Below are 20,430 nucleotides of genomic sequence, written 5' to 3' on the forward strand. Positions count from 1 at the left end.
GGTGATGCTCAAGGGCTATTTCTGGCTTTGTGCTCAGGGACTGTATGTGGTGCCAGGGACCCAACAAGGGTCAACTGCATGCAAGGCACGAGCTTCCCTGTTACAGCTCTGTCACCAACACCCCGCCCTTTCCCCAATCCTACCCAGTTCTCTCAGTACAGATGATGTTGTTTAAGCCTTATTTTATTCATATGTTTAGAAACCTTGCTTCTCTCAAATTATGTCCAGGTGATTTTGATTGAATTAGGGTTATTATCCAAATGCTAATCACATATTAAGGATGATTTCTGGTTATGTTCTTGCTATAAATACTGATCTCAGTCACAACTTGGGATTCTTTAATTTTTCATTCTCAGAAAGGCATCTTAAACCCAGTTTGAAGAGTACCTTGTCCACTCCACAACCACTTTCAAATACTGGCTGGCCTCTGCTACCTCTTAGAACCTCCACTATGCTCTGGAAATACTTTTCCTGCTATTACAGTTGATATCAGTTCAGGGAGTAAACATAAATTTTGAGAGCCAGAAAAAGGCATAATTCAGAAAGTAGGTCTCCTATAATCAAAATGTAATATTATGAATTAGTTCAAATTAGCACAAATTGCATTGATTAGCATTAGTTTTGGAGTACTCTTATTAAGTTATCAGTCCTCTTTAATTATCCTAAAGTCAAGAGAGAGGGGAAAGAGGTGGTTATGACTCTATAAATCTGAACAGCTCTGGAGTGACTCTAGCATTGATGTAGGACGTGAAGAAAGGAAACCCCATGCTCTGGCTGCTTAAGGCTATTTGATAGGACACACTCATTGCTGTCAAAAGGGGGTGGGGGGGGGGTCTTGCTATCAACACAAGTTATTTTCTCAAATTATTGAATTTTTTATTTCTGAAAAAAATGTACCTGGTAAATAAGAACCCAAACTTTAAAAACACATTATCCTAGATGTGTATGTAAAAGTAAAAGTAAAGGCCCTCCCGTTGATCATTGATTTGCTCAAGCGGGCCCAGTAACGTCTCCATTGGAGACTTTGTTGTTACTGTGTCTGGCATATCGAATACGTCACAGGGAGCTTGCCAGGCTCTGCCGTGCGGGCAAGATACTCTCGGTAGCTTGCCGGGCTCTCCGAGAGGGGCGGAGGAATCGAACCCGGGCCGGGCCGGCCATGTTGGCTGCATGCAAAGCAAACGCCTTACCCGCTGTGCTATCGCTCCAGCCCATGTGTATGTAATTTATGAATTTGCTTATGTAGTAAATGTCAATTATCCTTCAAAGAGGTTATACCCATTGGAATTTACATCAAATTTTATGTGTTGAGGTTATTTCCTATATTTTACAAGTGTTAGGAAACAACAGTACTCCACTGTTGCTTTTTAAAAATTACTTGTTTTATTCCTTTGTGATATTGTGATATATCCAAAAAGTATAGCTTCTGTCATTACCCTTGCAAATTTTTATTCATTTTAAGATATTTTTTAATTTTTAATTTATTTTATTGTTGATACAAGTCTAGAATTCAAATTAATTAGTTAACAAAGCTCCAATATTAAAATCAATAAATATCAAAAAATCTATTTTGATGTTCTATTCGATCACAGGGTTGTTAAATCCTTGTCTTAAGAATTTATTCATCTGCTTGTTGTTAGTTGAACATTCTGTATTATTGTCTTTGTTTTTTGAATTTATTTGGCTTTAATGTTACTTTTCTATTTAATTTGGTGTGCTTCTACTGAAATTTCAATATTGAGGATTTAGGAGGTGTCCCGCAGCTATATAAGTGGCCACATGGTCCAAAGACTTCAGACCTGTAAATATGGTCTGAGTGTGATTCCTGAGTATGACCTCAAAATAAATAAATAAATAAATAAATAAAGTGGCTTAATGATAGTAGCTATTTCATTCATTTTTTTTTTTTGAGAATTCAGTAATCTAATGTGTACAGCATATTTTCCTAGTGCCTGGCACATAGAAAGTGCTACATCAAGCATTTTATTACCAATGATTTTCAATTATTACACATTCTTTTTTGGGGGGTCACACCCGGTGATGCTCAGGGGTTACTCCTGACTCATGTACTAAGGAATTACTCCTGGCAGTGCTAAGGGGACCATATGGGATGCTGGGAATCAAACCTGGGTCGGCCATGTTGGCTGCGTGCAAGGCAAACGCCCTACCCACTGTGCTATCGCTCCAACCCCCTATTACACATTCTTATATATTTTTTAAATTTTTTATTGAACATCCATGAGTTAGACCATTAGGAAACTGTTTATGATTGGGTCTTCAGTCATACAATGATTCAACACCCATTCCTCTACCAGTGTATATTTCCCACTACTAATGTCCCCCGTTTCCCTCCCACCATCCCCTAATACCTCCCACACACAGTTATGATTCTTGGATTAACACTGTGGAGAAATATTTTAGAGTTAAAAGACATACAATTTATTAAAAGTTTTGGTAGCTATCTAAAACCATAAACTAGCCAGGAACAGAATCTGGATTCAAACCTGGGTCCCGCTCATACTTTCTACTTCGTTTTAAAGATCTCCATATGCACCTGAATCATTAATACATAATTAATATTATCTATTATGGAATTGTGGAGCGTGTATAATTTTTTGGCAGAGAAATGGTTTAGGACACCCCAGCAGTGTTTAGAAGTATTTTCTGGTAATGCTCAGGGGAACCATGAAGTTTCAGGGATTAAACCAAGATCAACTCTGTGAAAAAGCAAACACCTAAACTCCTGTGCTATCTCTCAGTTCTGTCACTTCTATAACTCTGCCCATCCTCTCACTTTGGTTTCTTTAAAGTAGCTCTGTGTGGCTCAAGCGAGGCTTCTAAATTTCCCTGAAATATGATCTCTAATATGATCATATGATTTCCCTGAAAACTTGGTTTCTCCAGGAATCATGCCAGCCAGTCATTGTGGGTCCCCCAACCTCCTCTAGTACACACCTCAAGAATTTTGGCTGGTTAGTGCACGGCGCCGTAGCTTAATGCACAGTCCGTTCACACTCCTGCCAAAAGCTGCTGGATTCCGAATTAGGTCTGTGTGCCTCTGGGGCCATGGTCATGCCAGAGAGCTGCTCCTGGGGGGCCAACTTGTGGTCTCCGTGGGGCGGGAAGGACGTGCCAGTTCCACCCCCATCCTATGAGGCTGCAGGTGCCCCATCACTGCCATCATATGTTCTCATAACCAGAAATAGAAAACAAACTATTTCATGATGCCTTTTCAGCAGATCTGATTGTTGGGGGAAATTCCAGATAATAATGGTGCATCTTTTGTCAAAATAATGAATGTAATCAGAGTAGAGAGAGAGTTAAGTGGAAACCATCTGTCTCACAGGCAGGAGTAGGGATGGGATGGGGGATATATTGAGGTTCTTGGTGGTGGAAAATGTGCTCTGGTAAAGGGATGGGTGTTTGAACATTGTATGACCAAGACTTAAACCTGAAAGCTTTGTAACTGTTCTCACGGTGATTCAATAAATAAAAGAAGAAGAAAAAATAATTTTGACTGGTGAAAATCTTCAGCATACACATGACAGATCTGGACAACTGCAGAAACCTCCCTTCTCCCAGTGATGACCTGTGTGCAGGTTGTCAAAGGAGACAGATGTCTTCTCTCTACTGAAACCACTTCATCACCAAAATCCAGCAAGTCAAAAAGTTGGTATTTTGAGCTAATTAAAATACGGTCTCTGAACAGTGCATCTGTATATGTGTGTGTGTCTGTCTGTCTGTCTCTCTTTCTCTCTTATCTCTCTCTCATTGTCTCTCTTTCTTCCTTATTCTGACCACATTTAGATGGACTCAAGGTTTGCTCTTGACTCTGTGCTAATGGTCACTCCTAGTGGTATTTAGGGGACCATATGCAGTTCCAGGGATCAAAATCTGGGTCAGCTGTGTGCAAGACATGTACCTTACCCACTGTACTATCTCTCCAGCCACAGTTTTCTACCTTTTCTATTCTCTTACATGCCTTTTTTCTCTTCTTTTCCCTGCCCAAGCCTGAGTCCTGTGGGGCTCAAAGAGAGATGTCACCTTCTTGCTTCCTAAAGAACAAAAGTAGAGACTGTATCACTGTCTCTAGACCACATCATATTCAATGGATGGTTTTGCCTGACCGATGTCGCTGTTGTCCCAAAATTTCGAACGGGATCGGACCACCATCTCCTTCGTGCAAAATTCTACTTCACAGAGCGGAAAGAAAGGGCTGCAAAGTTCAAAAAGAGAACTCCCAGAACAACCACCAACCGGGAACTCTTTGGCACTATTGCGGCAACATGGGAAGATGCCATTGTTGACAACATTGACGAGGAATACGATCGACTGGTTTAGCACCTCCATGAATGTGCGAAGAACGCCAAGAGAGAGATAGCCACAAAAAAACGCCTGTCTTCGAAAACTCTTGAGCTAATTCGCCAGCATGGTTTGGCGCATGCCTCAGGCAACCGCAAGCTAACGTCCGAGCTCACAAAGCAGTGCAGAGATGCGATCAAGGAAGACCTCAAAGAGAGAAGAGCAGAAGTACTGGTAGATGCGGCAGAAGCCGGGAAAAGTATTCGTAACGCCCGCCTGTCCTTCGTTAACTACAAGACCAAGATGACTGCCCTCCGACGTCCTGATGAATCCATCACATCCTCCAGAACGGCAATGGAGAAGATTATCCATGAATTCTACTCAAATCTCTTCGATAGCCATGTCCACTTGCCGACATACCAAATTCCGCAGGATGGATATGTCGTTCCCAACGTTCTCCCTTCCAAAATCCGACACGCCATTTCGTCGGTAAAGAAACAAACAGCACCCGGCCCAGACAAGGTCAGACCTGAACACCTGAGGAACCTGCCGTCAGTACTCATCAATACACTGGCTCGGCTCTTCACTCGCTACCTGTCTGAATGCAAGGTTCCGTCCCAATGGAAAACCAGCAGGACCGTACTACTGTTCAAGAAGGGAGACATCCATGGCATTGGCAACTATCACCCGATCTGCCTATTGTCTGTCATCTACAAGTTGTTCACTTGAGTCATCCTAAATAGGATTGGCAGAACACTAGATGAAGGACAACCATGCGAGCAAGCCAGGTTCTGCAAAGGATTCAGCACCATCGACCATATCCACACGATAACCAAGCTCATTGAGGTTTCTCGGGAGTTCAAGATGCCGCTCTGTTTAACGTTCATTGATTTAAAGAAGGCCTTTGATTCTGTTGAGACAGACGGAAGTGGTCATTGAAGCCCTAGCCAGTCAGGGCATTCAAGCCCAATACATCAAGATCCTCCGTGAGCTGTATTGTGGATTCACTACCAGGATCTCACCATTCTACAAAGAAGTGATCGGTGATGTCAAGAGAGGGGTTTGGCAGGGTGATACCATTTCACCGAAACTCTTCAGTGCCACCCTCGAGAACATCATGCGACGACTGGAATAGGAAGGAATGGGAGTGAAGATAGATGGTCGGCAACTACACCACCTCCGCTTTGCTGATGACATTGTTTTAATAACACCAAACATCAGCCAAGCGGCACAAATGCTGGCCGACTTTGACCGTGAGTGTGGAAAGGTAGGACTACAGCTGAATCTTATGAAGACAATGTTTATGAGAAACAGCCTCGTTCCTGACGCCCCATTCGCTCTCAACGGAACGACCATCTCCGAATGCAACAGCTATGTGTACCTAGGTCGAGAATTCAACATGACAAATGACCTGTCACCCGAGCTGCGCAGGAGGAAGAGAGCGGCTTGGAACGCCTTCAAGAACGTTGAAGAAATAGCTAAGAGGACGAAGAACCTCTGGCTCTGGGCACATCTCTTTGATTCCACTGTTCTTCCTGCATTAACATATGCCTCAGAGACCTGGGCCCTACGCAAACAGGGTGAGAACGCTATTCAGGTCTCCCAAAGAAGAATAGAAAGAGCTATGCTTGGAATATCACGTTTCACTCAAATGAGAGGAAGAATCCGGAGTTCTGACATCCGTCGACTATCAAGAATCAGGGACACTGTCTCATTTGCCAAGGTGTCAAAAATCAGATGGGCTGGTCACATAATGAGATTTAAAGATGACCACTGGACTAGAGCTGTTACCGACTGGATTCCACAGGATGTCAAAAGGCTGCGTGGCCGCCCACCTACCAGATGGTCAGACTTCTTCATGAAGATCATGAACGATCGGTTTGAGGCTCTTCATGTTCCCAGAGCGAACAGATGCCATTGGGCTACACTAGCACGCAACAGGGACAAGTGGAGATGTTACTGGCGCCCGGTCGAGCAAATCGACGACTAACGGGAAGTTAAGTGATTAAGTGATTAAGTATCACTGTCACTGTCACTGTCATCCTGTTGTTCATCGATTTCCTCAAGCAGGCACCAGTAACGTCTCCTTCGTCCTAGCCCTGAGATTTTAGAAAGTGCCACATTCGAGGCTCTTTCAGGGTCAGGAGAATGAGACCCATCATTCTTACTGGTTTTTGGCATATCGAACACGCCACGAGGAGTTTGCCAGACTGCCGTGTGGGCAGGATACTTTTGGTAGCCTGCCAGGTTCTCCAGAATAAGAACTGGATAATAAGATAGATGTCATGCGGCCACAAATGCTTCCAGGAGCTGGGTTTTATAGTCCCTGGGTCGTGGCCGTTGATGGGATTACACGGCTCGGGGGGGCAGTTGGTGGGTGTAACACCTACATACTGGAAGATAGGGAATCTGGGTGCAGGAGGCCCAGTCCCAATCTGAGCTGACTTGGAAAAAACATCCAACACCATCCAAAAATGGGGAGAAGAAATGAACAGAAACTTCCTCAAAGAAGAAATTTAAACGGTCAAAAGGCACATGAAAAATGCTCTATATCACTAATCATCAGGTTGATGCAAATAAAAATAATAATGAGATATCACGTCACACCATAGAGGCTAGCACACATCCAAAAGAACAAGAATAACTAGTGCTGGAGTGAATGGGGAGAAAAGGACTCTCCTTCATTGTTGGTGGAAATACCAATCAGTCTGACCTTCTTGTAAAATAATATGGACGTTAATCAAAATGCCAAAAATTGAGCTTTCTTGAACCCAGTAGTTCCACTCTGGGAATATGCCCTGAGGTGCCCAAAACACAGCAGAAACACCATCTGCATTTCTATGTTCATTGCAGCACTATTCACAATAGCCAGAATCTGGAAACATCCTAAGTGCCCAAGAACAGATGACTAGATAAACTGTGGTACATCCTACACAGTGGAATACTATGCAATCTTTAAGAAAAATTAAGTCATGAAATTTGCTTATAAATGGTTGGACATGGAGAGTATCATGCTAAATGAATGAGTCAGAAGGAAAGGGACAGATATAGAATTACTGCATTCATGTACGGGATATAAAAAATAATGTGAGACTGATATTCAAGACCATGGAAAACAGGTACCAGGAGAACTGGTCAATAGTCAGAAGCTTGCCACAAGTGTGTAAGGGGTGAAAGTTAGCTAGGATAGAGAAGGGACCGGTATGACAACAACAGTTGGAAATGACCACTTTGGACAGGACACTTTTTGAACAACCACTTTTTGTAGGTAAAGGGATATACCTGATAACCTTTCAGTATCTGTATTGCAAACCACAACGCCTAAAGGAAAGAGGGGGAAGGGTAGAGAAGAAAAGTACCTGCCATAGAGGAGGGGAGCAGGAGGGGAACTGGGGACATTGGTGGTGGGAAATGTACACTGTGAAGGGATGTGTGTTGGAACATTATATGACTGAAACCTATTCATAAATAACTTTGTAACTATGTATCACTGTAATTCAACTAAAAATCATCTTTTAAAAAAACAAAGAACATAAAGAGAGGGACTATTCAGAATATGGGTTAGAAGGAATATTGAGGAAGTGGGGTATAGGAATAAGAAAAACTCTGAAATCAATTGGGTGAATCTGAAAAGTTTAGGAGTTGGTCTCACATCTTTGAATTTTCAAGATTGCTATAGTCTTTGTCCAGTAATTCCCAGAGAATGCTCCCCAAATTTTATCATTTTCATCCACAATTATTTTAGGGTATTATCTCTTTTTCAGGTTTTCCTTTGAATCAGCAAAATTCCCATAACATCATTATCAAAAACAAAAATGTCTGCTTTAGAGAAAACCTGTTTCATCCTAAACCTGCCAACAAATGTCTACAAAGGAAGTGTCATATCATTAAAATGAAGAGACACAAGGTAGAGAACTTGACCTTTTATTATACAAGTAGGATATTCTGGGCCAGAGAGATAGTACAATGGAAAAGCACTTGCCTCACATGTGACAACCAGATTCGACCCCTAGCACCTCCATGAGTGAGAGCAGAACCAAGAGTAATCCCTGAGCACATCTGGGTGTTTCCCCCACCACCCCAAAAGAACTATAAATATTTATTTTTTATTTAGATTTTTATTTCTATTTTAGATTTTTTTAAGATTTTACTCAGAGAACTTAACATGTGTGAAGCATGTTACCAAGGAAAACTAAATCTTGTAAAACAAAGAATTCAAGATAAAAAAAAAGAAAAAAAGAAAAAAGATGAAGACCTTAACAAATAGAAGTAAGAGAGACAAATTAGATGAACACATATAGTTTCAGTCACCATCCACCATATCAGACTTGCTACCTCTTTTCTTTGTTTATATTAATGACACATGGATGCTTAGGACAAAAGGAATTATCACACCCAGGACAAAACCAGGAGCTCCAGTTGCTAAAGGCAAGACAGATTGGTCCTTAGATGAATGATATCCAAATCTCTTAATAGCAATCATAGGTATGTGGATACTTTCTCCCTGAAGATATAAAGAAAACATGGTAAGCTTAAATTTTATAATTGAGGTAAACCTTAAGTTTAACATATTCCTACAATGTATTTTTGTAAATGACTCTATATTATTCAATATACGAGTCATGCAGAAAAGAGAGGTAATAAAGAAAATGAATTCCCTCTGTTCTTCCAAAACTCTCACTCACCACTTCCATTTGTAAGCCAAAATCACTTTCATTTGTAGGGTAAAATACTGATTCGCTTTAATTTTTTCAATAAATTCTCAAAACTTCAGGCTGGAGTGATAGTACAGCCAGTAGGGTGTTTGCCTTGCACGCAGTCAACCAGGGTTCGATCCCCAGGCATCCCATATGGTCCCCTGAGCACTGCCAGGAGTAATTCCTTAGTGCATGAGCCAGAAGTAAGCCCTGGATCTTTAGAATAGCACCTTGGCATCTGTTGGCTTTGGAAGAGGAGCTGATTTGATCAAACCCCACCGCATTCCAGTATCTCCAGGAAGAACTCATTCATTTGAGGCCCTGGTCGGGGCGGGGAGGCAAGCTCAACCCGCTCCCCTCCAAGGGACCCCGGCGGCGAGGACAGTCAGATGCGGGACCAGGGCTCCGGCAGCCAAAGACCTCCAGGACCAGCCACCACCATGCTGAGACCACTCTCCGCACACATGAAGGTACTGGCAGAGGGACAAATCCACGCGGGTTCCGGGGCCGAGATCTCCAAGCCTACTCGGATTTGGGCCGAGCATCCTCCACCCAGATCCTCCAAATTCCAGTAGGCGGGGGTCACACCCACCAACTGGCCCCCTGGCGCCGTGTAATCCCATCAACGTCCAAGACTCAGAGACTATAAAAACCAGCTCCCGGAAGAAGAACAGTGCAGTCTCAGAATTTTATGTTCAAAATAAATGGGGATTCACTCTTCCAACTCACAGGGTGATCCTTGATTCCTCTCATTTCCTCAGATCTGTCCTCTATATGTTCAATATACACCCTACCTTCAAAACTATAGAAATAATTCTGTTTCTTCTCCTCTTAAACCATGTCATCGTCTTCTCTTGCTTGGATATTATAACAGCAATCTTACAAATGGTCACACTGCTCGTATGCTTGCCCCTTCCAGGCCTGTCCCCAAGTCAGGAACTGGGGAGGTTGTTCAGAAAGCTGGATTCAATCCTCTGAACCACATAGCTTCCTGGACACTGCTGGGAGCAACCCCCAGGTACTGCCAGGTGTGGCCACCAAACCCAAACCAAATCAATGAAATAGAAATCAAATCAGTGGACCATTGAAAGCCCCACAGATTTCCGTCACTTTTTAGTCTGAGCCACAGCCAAAGTGCCTAGAAAGCTCGAGGCAATCGGTCCTCCTTTACTTTCCGATACGGTCTCTTACAAATTCTTGCCTTATTTTTACTCAACCATTATCTCTTTGCTGTTCTTGAGAAGCACCAACTGCTTACCTCAAGGCCTGCCTTCCTTCCCTCCTTGTTAAATCGTAGCTCTTGTTACAATGTAACCTCTGAGTAAGGCTTTCTCTGGGCAGTCTAAAGTTGCTCTCTTCTCCCCTCCGCTTTTACTCCCTTTTTCTCTCCCTCTGTTGATAATTGCAGGGACAGCTCACACATGCCTGGTCATGGGGCTCTTTTCTGGTTGCATGCTCACCAGATGTTTTTCTCTTTCAATGTGGAAAATTAGTTGAGCTGAAAACTAACGTGGTCTTTGGCATATTTTGATGTAAAGTAGATATTTGTGTAAATATCATATGGTATATCGTCTTCTAGAGATAAAGAGAGCAGTAAAGACAAAATAGAGACATAGAATCAGCACTCACAGCATGAAATTGTATTGGCAGCACCTCTGGAGTCTCCTTATGCTCTCTTCTAATCATTGTCCCTGCTTCCGCACTCCAAGAGGGGGCAGGCAGTTAGGGTCACACTCGCTGGACTCAGGGCTTATTCTTGGTTCTATGCTAAGAGATCACTTCCTTGTGATCCTCAGGTCCTGGAGATCGAATCCGAGTCAGCCCCTTGCCAGGCTAACACCTTAACCCTTTTACTGACTGTCTCTGTAGTCCAAGAACTGTTATCTGGATATCTATGAACTTAGCCTATTCTTTATAATATCATAAAAGTGGATTCACCTGGTAACATGCTACATATTTTTATCCCCCGCTCCCCAGGCCCCTATGTTGCTGTTGCAATGATCAGCTGTGTCACAGACTTGCTCGTAATGCTTGCACATTTGATGGGGTCCTCCTGAGGATCACACCCTATTATTCTCGTGTACATGCTAACTGTGAGGGCACACCCTCCTTTAGTCATCCCTGGAGATTGCTGTGCTGCTCACACCTGGTCACTCCTTCACTCCTGGCCTCAACATTTACACATCTTTTTGTTTTGTTTTGTTTTCGGGGCACACCTGGCTATTCTCAGGGCTTTCTACTGGCTCTGCACTCAGGGATCAGTCCTAGAGGAGCTTGAAGGACCATGCGTGTTGCTTGGTCAGCCATATGCAGAGTAAACTCCGTACCTACTGTACTACACACTGGCCACATTTGCAAGAGGTTGCCGGTGATCATTGCAGGGATCACATACATGTGTGATCCAATACAGGTATTGGATCTCTGTTGTGATGCAGGGATCCCTGACTTTCAGAACTGTACTCAGAGCAAGTGGGAATCCCACCCTGGGAATTAGTCTCATGGCCTCATGCAAGGCCATCGTGTCATTCCCAGGGCTCCATTGTGTATTTTAATGATGCTTGTTTCCTACTGCTTTCTCCCCATTACTACTATGCAAGCTCAATGAGAGCTTGTTTATTCCTGCATTCCCAATTCCTGGGAGCCTAACAAATATTCGATGAAAGCATGAAATATTGAACAAATGGAAATAAGAGCAAGAGAGAAGGCCTTCAAATCTGAGCCAAATCTTCAAAGTTGGCAAAGTTCATGAGGCAGCCCCAGAAAAGAAAGGCATTCCTGAGCATAGAAAGTCTGCAAATTCTTGGCAGAATCAAAAAATCAACACACTCTAGAAACCGCAAGAAGAAAGTCAACTGATAATAATGAGCAATAGCATACGGTGTTTTGGAAAAAAAGAAAGAAAAACAGTACTAAAAGGCTGGGGAAAATAGAAATTGCCAGGTCTCAAGGGACCTTAAACAAATTAGCCTACTAAGGAAGATGAGGAAAAGTGAAATATAGGGGCCTTTTATGTTCCAGACTTCTTTTAGGTCTTGATATTTAGGGGGTATAAAACAGATTTCCTTGAAGTTAACTCGTTAATAAATTATCCTGATGTCTCAGGAGAGAGTCTAATGATCTGAGACCTCTAACCAACCTCTCCTGAATTTGTAAGAGTGTCTCAATAGTTTTGAGTTAGTTAGATCTTTTTTTTTCTATTAAAGGAAAGGACAACTCAAAATAGGAAATTTCAGTCTCCAAGTTAGTTTTGTTCTGCTGAAGTTGGATAAGGGGTCAGAACTCTATCTTCCTCACCTGCTGTATGGCAAGCTGTCTCACTGAGAAGATGGCACCCAATCTCATTTGGTGTCTGTTGCGGCACCAAATGCCAATGCCCCATATCAGTGGTTACCAATCCTCAGAGGGACTCACATCACCTGGAGGGCTTCATAAACACAAATTGTTAGGCCCAGCTCCAGAGTTTTCAACTCAGTAGGTCCTGAACCTGCTCTGAAAGTTTGCATTCCCAGCAAGTTCTCAGGTGCTGCCCATATCACTGTCTAGGGCACTGCTTGGAGAACTACTGCCTTCCCAATGCAGGCTCACACCAGATGACAAGGCCTTAGCATAGCCAGCTATGCCCAATCCCTCTCCAGCAGAACCCTCCTCACTGCAGTGTTCACTCATTTAACCTGAGTCTTCACATTGCCTGGTTCACACTATGAGGGCAGAAAACTACCACTGTCTGCATGGTGCAGAGCCAATGCCTTGCCTTCTAGATATACTGATACATTTTGGTGAATGATTCCCACTGGCCTCACAAAGACAGAGAACTCTAGGAGTGGAATCTCCCCTGAACACCAAGGCCAGTCCCCTTTCTCTGACAGATAAGCACAGAACACCACAGTGACAATTCTTTAGCTTCTTCTGTTCTTCCAGAGAAGTTTGAACATTCCCTTCCCACCACCTCTGTGTATCACGCTCTCTATTAAATGCAGAGTTGCCAGATCAAAAAATGGACATTCTGTTGTATTTGCATTTCAGATGAATAACAAACACTTTTGGGCATACATATTGACAATGTTTGTTATTTATCTATAATTCAAACTTTAACTGGGCAAGTTTAGTCTGTGTTTTTATTTTTATTTTTTTTAATGTAGGAGTACTGCTATTTATTCAGCAACTGATTAGCTGATTGAATTGTGCATGAACTCCACCTTACTTTTTTTTTCATTTTTTATAATTTTATTTATTGAATCACCGTGAGAGCAGTTACAAAGCTTTCGGGTCTAAGTCTCAGTCATACAATAAAACACCCGTACCCATAAAACACCAGTGCCCATAAAACACCAGTGCCCATAAAACACCAGTGCCCATTCTCCACCCCCAACAATCCCAGTATAACCCCATACCACACCCTCCCGCTACCTGTGGGGCAGATGATTTCCACATTACTCTCCTCTACTTTGATCACATTTAATATTTTGACACCAGACCCACCATTATTATTTGAGATATTACCCCAACAATCAGATCTGCTGAAAAGGCAACAGTAGACAATTTGTTTTCTATTGCTGGTTATGAATAACATATGATGTCGCATGGCTGCAGTAGTGGCCGTGCGATTTTGAAATTCCAAAAATTTAACACTTAAATCTGGAGGGATTGCTGCCAAAACCTGCTGGGTTCCGAGATTTGCTCCTGAGTCTCTAGGATGGTGACTGTAAAGCAGCTTGACCAGGAGCCAGAAAGGCCGTTCGTGGGTGATGACTTGGGGTGTCATTGTGGTGGGGTGGGCAGGAGTGGCTCCACCCCCATCCTGTGAGGCCCAAAATGTCTCCTCACTGCGGGCCCAGACCTGACCGTCCAGTGGCCTCTGGAGGATGGTGGCCACTGGGCCGCCAGGGGGAACAGGCCAAGGCACAAAACTTATTCCCACCTGGGTTTGCCCAGCACCGGTAACCTACTGCAGTGACCGGATGCATTTCTGCCAAAAGCCACAAGAGACTCGAAATTTATTTCTGAGTCTCTGGGATCACGTCCATTAAGCAGTTCAATCAGAAACCAGAGAGGCCATGCCTCCAATTATATAGCTGAGCCGGAGGTGGTTTGTGGGTGTGTTTCCCACATACCTAACTCTTGGCTGTTTACTTTTTTGGTAAACTTTGCCCCAAGCTTTTGAGGTCTGGCCAAAGGCACGCAACAATTTTGGGGTATCTGGAAGTCCGAAGGCGCCATCAGGCTGCTGATGCACTCTTCTCACAGGTACAGAGTGACCTGCTGGCGGCACCATACCCCCTAGTCTGTGTTTTTATATGCCTGTTTGGGCATTAGGGATCAAACCCAGGGCTTTCACACATGCAAAGAAAGTGCTCTATCACTGAGCTTCCCCCACCCTGTACTTTTATTTTTTAATATGACAAGCCTGATCTGGAGTGACAGTACAGCAGGTCAGGTATTTGCCTTGCATGCACCCAACCTGCATTTGATCGCCAGCACCCCGTAGGATCTCTCAAGCCCCACCAAAAGTGATCCCTGAGCCCAAAGCCATGAGTAAGCCCTGAACATTGCTAGATGTGGTCACAAAACAAAACAAAAAAACATGATAATGTCTCTAACAAGCCTTGTTATATGTGGATTGTGATGCTATTAGTAGGTTTCTCATGAGGATTAAAATAAATAAATATATGTTAAGCCTTAGTGCTTTTGAACCCAACTCCAGATACTCTCTGTCTGAAGGCAGTCTTCAAGAGACAAGAGTTGGTAAGAGAAAAACAGGTTTTATTAGTATGTTAGCAAACTGAAAATATGATAGACATATCCCCCCAAAATTTTCATCTGCATGGTCATGAGAAGCAAAAGCAGTTTTTATAGAGCAAGAGAAGGGCCAGAGAGATTGTACAGTGGGTAAGTCACTTGCCTTGCATCCCATATGGTCCCCCAGAACTACCAAGAGTGATTCCTGAGTGCAGAGCCAGGAGTTACCCCTAGCATCTCCTGGTGTGATCCAAACACAAAGTAGAGAGACAGAACAAAAGAATGGGGAAGCATGCTTTTAGGAATGATGGGTTTCAGTGAGTGTCAGGGTAACCAAAAAAATCTGTCCTTGACTGGTCCTGCGAGTCACATGCTATCTTATCTGCATACCTAAGTCAAAAGTTTCTAAGGTTCAATCTGCCCTTATCTTAGACTTTGTGGGGAAGGATGGTTCAAGGAAAATTGTTCCTGGCCCGGAGAGATTGTTGGTTTTAAATTTTTATTTCAGTTCAATTTAATTTATTTTTGGCCAAGTTTATGAGAACAATATCTGAAACCAAGTAATAACTATTCAAATATTTGCTACTATTTTTCTTGTTTCTGTGCAACAGACTCACACAGTTCTGGGTAGAGATTGAACATTCATTTTCAGTAACCTAGTCCAATTTTGAAAACCTTCTTACGATATTTTGCAATCTTCACCTTAAAACATGACAATTCCAACTGATTATCTCCTCCACAAATCTCATAAACAACTAATTAGCAGTAAGCCCTTTAAACACTTAAGACCAAAATAAAATAATCTCTTGATATTTTTTCCTAAGGATTAATTCTATTTAACCTTTTACTGTAGAACCTGTTCTTTTTCTCTTTCATTCTTCTGAAGCTTGTCTGTCCCGATTATATTTTTCTTTAATTAGAAAACTATGTTATTATAACAATCTAACAAGGAGAGGAAAGATTATGTTTTCTTCTCATAATATTTTCTAAATTTTCCATATGAGGTATATTTTTTAAAGTTTCCTTTTATTGACTTTTGTGTTATTGAATTCAAATAATTATGTCTGTACAGTATATTTAAATTTTTTCATAAATTTTATTCAAACTTATACCAATTATTTGCCAATGATTTCAGGACTAAAGTAGTGGATAAAGGGCACACTATATAATCCCACCCTCCTAAAGATAAATGCTCCTCATATACTAAAAAAAATAACAAAAACAGTATTAATGACAATGTCACCTAACATTTATTGCTGATGTAATATGTAAAAGGAACTGTACCAGAAAATGTGAACTTTACTATATTTTTTTAGAATACTGCTATGAAGTAGATATTATTTTCTCAGTCCTCAATATTGCATGCTCTAGTTACTGCGTGGTTGTTCTACTGAATATCTCTCACTAAGGTCATCAGAAACTTACAAGGCACCAAGTGAAAATAAATGGACTCGGTCTTTATCTAACCTATACTTGTTGCAATATCTCTCCCACTGTGCCTTGTCCCTTTGTCTTGTCCCTCCTTACCCATTTTTCTCTTCCTCATTCTTTTCCATTATCTTTTTCTATCTTGTGATAGGGTAGGTTTGAGTCACTCATTCTTCTGCAATTTAACAACGTCAAAGTGTAGTCCACTTCTCTAATGTGTCACATTTTGATCCTTTTCTCTCCAAAGTCACTTAACCTCAGGACTGACATAATTTATTTTATATTTTTAAAAATTATACTTTTAAATATATGGACAAACATTACAATTTATGGGTCAAAAGACTTATGTTGAGATGACAATGATGAAGCTGGATGATAGAGGGGTTAAAGCATTTGCCCTGCTTGTCACAGATTCTGGCTCAATACCCAGCACCACATATGATCCCCTGAATCCTACCAGGATTGGTTCCTGAGTACTGCTGGCCCTGACCTAAAAACCAAAAGTAAAACTTACTAACAAAAAAAGAGGATTATGCTATCCAAGCTGTTCTACAGATATAGCATTTTTATGCTTTCCCTATCAAACTTTCCTGGCTTTGGATTAGAAATGAACAATTTGAATATAAGACTCATAAGAAAATGTGATAAAAAATACAGACTAGTCAAAACAGTTTTGATAAAGAGCATAGTTGGGGTCAGACTGCCAGTACAGTGGGTAGAGAACCTTTCCTTACACAAGGCAGAGCTGGATTCATCTCAGTATCACATATGGTTCCCAGAGCACCACCAGGAGTAATCCTGAGCGCAGTGTCAAGAGAAAACTCTGAGAGTAGCCAGACTTAGACCAAAAAAAGGGGGGGGGGGAGGGAGACAGCAAAGTCACATTTCAAAGCTTACTAAAATGGATCAAAATTAATATTAATACATTACAACAAAATCTAGAAGATTGTAACTAGTGGAATTCACACAGCATAATCTTATATAACGAATGTGTGAAAGGCAAAAATCTCAAGACTATAAATTATAAAATATTTTAGATGAATTAAAACAAAAATCAAATATACCAAAATACAAGCACTATAGCTAAACCAGTTCTTAGAGAGAAATTTATAATAAATGGCCATAAAGAGAACTCTCACATTGCTAACTTAACCTTACACAATAGTGTGCTAGAAAGAGGAACAGAGAGTTGGCTTAAAGTGATGTAGCACATGCTTTTCATGTGGGAGCCCTGTAGCACATGGTACCACCTTAGCACCTCAAGGGAGGTCCTGAGCACCACGCAAGGGGAGGCCCCCAGGAACCACCCAGTGTAGCCCAGAACTTCCCAAAACATTACGTATGAATATATTTTACAAAAAATTAAATATGAATACATTTTACAATAAAAATATAAACTTACTGAAAACCTCAGCTACCGAGAGTATTCGATATGCCAGACACAGTAACAACAAAGTCTCCAATGGAGACGTTACTGGGCCCGCTCGAGCAAATCGATGATCAACGGGAGGGCCTTTACCTTTACCTTTACTGAAAACCTCAAACATCACAGAAATAAATTAAAGAGTAAATAAATGGAACGATACTCATGTTCACAGATTGTAAAACAATATAGTTAAGATGGTAGTTCTCTCAGAGACCTGGAGATAATTCAAATGATTGGAGCATGCGCTTAAAATGAGAAGACACCTATTTGTTCAACCTCTGGCATTGCATGGTCCTGTGAGCACTGCAAGGCATGGCTCTGGTTGTCCCAGCACTTCTCTACCTGGAAAGCACTGCATTGCTGAGCCCAAACACTGAACCAAAGGTCTGGATTTCCAAGTATCACTGGGAGTGGCTCCTGACCCCCCAGCACACTGCTGAAAGGCCGCCCAAAACCAAACAGCAACAATGATAATGGCAGTAAGTTAAAAACGGGCCTATAGATTTAAAATTCCATGTGTGTGAGATAAGATAAGAAACATGTTCAATATACATATTTTAAGAAGTTCTTATAATTTGGTATTGAAAATATAAATAACCCAGTTTTTAAATAAGCAAAGGATTTGTCTGAATATTTCTCCAACAAAAGCATACAATTTACCAATTAGTACTTGAAAAAATGCTAGGTATCATTAGATACCAGGGAAATGCAAATCAAAACCACAATGAGATACACTCAAACCCACTAAGATAAGTAAAATAAATAAGGTATACAATAATGAGTGCTGACTAGGATGTTGATAAATCATTTGTGCATTGCTTATAAATATAAAATGGTGCGGACCTCTTTGGAAAACAACATGGCTATTCATCAAAGGGCTATTCCTCACCAGCAATTCTACTTCCCATATATAAAGAAAAGAATAAAAAACATGTCCACACAACAATATTAACATGAATGTTCATAGCCATACCATTTATTGTAGCCCCCCAGAAGGAACAACAAAAAGACCCACCAACTGATAAATGAATAAATAAAATGTACAATGAAATGTCATGCAGCAATAAAAATAATGAAGGACTGATACTTGCTACATAATAACGAGCCTTGAACTTTATGTTGAGGAAGAGTAGACAATCTATATATATTTTATGATTGCATTTATATAAAAAAATCCAGGTAAACAAATGTATAGAATAAGGAAATACATTCCTGTTTGCCTTAGACCAAGATTCATGGTAAGAGGAATGGAGAGTCACTATTAATTAGTTTAGACTCCTCTCTACCATCTTATTTTTAGGCTAATAAAAATGTTCTAAAAGTGGCTAGTGATGATGACTGTACAACCCTGAATACATGAAAACAAGTGAATTGTATGCTCCAAATGAATATATTTTATGTCATATAAATTATACTTCATAAATGTATTAAAAATTTTAAGTATAGGTTTGGGGGCTATAAAAATAGTACCGGTTCATTATAGAATGTTGCATAGATAGACAACTACAAAGGAAAAATTTTAAATTGCCTGTACAAGTAACCAAAAATAGTTAATAATTATTATCTATACGTCTATGTTTAATATGCATATAGTTTAAAAACTTTGGTTCATGCTATACAGACAAGGTTACATTTTGCTTTATTTTTAACTTAAGTTTTTCTATGATCCTTTTGCCATGTTATTATGCATTTTGTGAATAATTTTAGCAGTTGTGTAATTTGTTTCTTGTTATTAAGAGATTCAGAATTGCCAAGAGTGTCCTGTGTGCCTTGATTAATTACCATGCTCTTATAGGCTAAGTGTAAAAGGTGAATAGCCAACATTTATATGAAGCCAGACTGCCTTACATTTATTGAATAGAGGTTGGATGAATTTGTATGCAGGACCTGTGACTGAGATCTCCAAACCCATTCAGATCGGGACTGGGCCTCCTTCCCTAGCTCCCCAGTTTTCCAGTAGCTTCACAGTCACATCCACAAAGCCCCCCTCCCCCCTGCCCAATATAATCTCATCAGAGGCCAAGATCCAAAGACTATAAACCAAAAATCCTGGAATAGAGTGACCAAAAGTAGCACACACTTGTCAGAGTTTAACATACTTGCTTGTATTCTCTTATATACGGGCTTAAATGGCTCCAGAACGAAATACAACAACCTTCAAACACTTCCTTCTTATTGCGGTGAGAAGGTGCTCAGTGGTGGGACTGGTGTTTGAATATTATCTGCAGCGAACTACTTTATGAAAATAAAAAATAAAAAAAATTGGAAACCATTCCACTTCCCTGGACTTCTATCTCCTGCTTCCACATGTCACTATTAGCAGGTGATGGTCAATAACGTCCCTGCAGTTCTAAAGCTCAAAGTAAAGAAGTCTTAGTAAAAATCCAAGCCAGGAATATCATTAGCTTATGATGTAAGTTTACTCATTGCCATCGTTTTCCTCCTTGAAGGACAGACATAAGAGCCATACGTGGCAGCCTAGACTAAAACCTCCATGCTACAATTCAAAGAACTTCGGACCCCTGAGGCAACATAATAGAATGAAAAATGGAACTTCTCCAGGACCTTAATAATTGGAACTTCAAACACTAAAGCTAAGCAGCCTTTAGAAATTTACTTTCTTTCAGCCTCAGTTTCCTCCTTTGCTAAATGATACATTACTTTTTACCTCAGAAGTCAGTGGGGCTAAGTGTGGTATTTAAAATTACTTCAGGCTACAGCAAGAACACAATATATAGTCAATAAATACATATTCCTTTTCTTATGCTTTTGCAAGTCCTCGAAACTTTCCTTGAGAAATGTGGGGACAATTTTGAAATACTAGAACAGAAACCAAAAAAA

This window comes from Sorex fumeus, unplaced genomic scaffold (assembly GCF_029834395.1).
Source record: "Sorex fumeus unplaced genomic scaffold, SorFum_2.1 ptg000265l, whole genome shotgun sequence".
In the NCBI taxonomy this organism is placed as follows: Eukaryota; Metazoa; Chordata; class Mammalia; order Eulipotyphla; family Soricidae; genus Sorex; species Sorex fumeus.